Genomic DNA, 538 nt, shown 5'->3' on the forward strand with positions numbered 1-538 from the left:
GTGCTCACTCTCAAATAAATGCATCTTTCATGTAATCTCTCTCTCTCTCTCTCTCTCTCTCTCTCTCTCTCACACACACACACACTCAATTCATACATCCACCTATAATCGTAATAGACCATACAATTATCTTGTCAACTCAACTCATACATCCACCTATAATCGTAATAGACCATAAAGTTATCTATACTCCACCATTGTGGAGTAGCAAACCATTCAACAGCTAGTGCAACCTTTTTTATTTTGTGCTTTTACAAAATGACTACCAAAACGACTCACATCTATGGTCCTCACAAACGACTACCATCAAAGACTTTACTTTAACATTTGTACACTTGGGCATTATCTCTCGTAACTGGTGTGCACCAAGGATGATCCTTCTTAGCCCCATGATGCCATCCATCAAACAACTATTTTTTATCCCTTGTGATTAGGTTAGGGTGGGTGACTGACTACAACCATAAACATATGACTCAATGTCCATTTTGTTAATTATCTCATGTAAATAGTTGATGTTATGAGATTTTTATCGTTAGAG

Source organism: Cibotium barometz, chromosome 34 (assembly GCF_041138505.1).
Source record: "Cibotium barometz isolate CiBa-2024 chromosome 34, ASM4113850v1, whole genome shotgun sequence".
Taxonomy (NCBI): domain Eukaryota; kingdom Viridiplantae; phylum Streptophyta; class Polypodiopsida; order Cyatheales; family Cibotiaceae; genus Cibotium; species Cibotium barometz.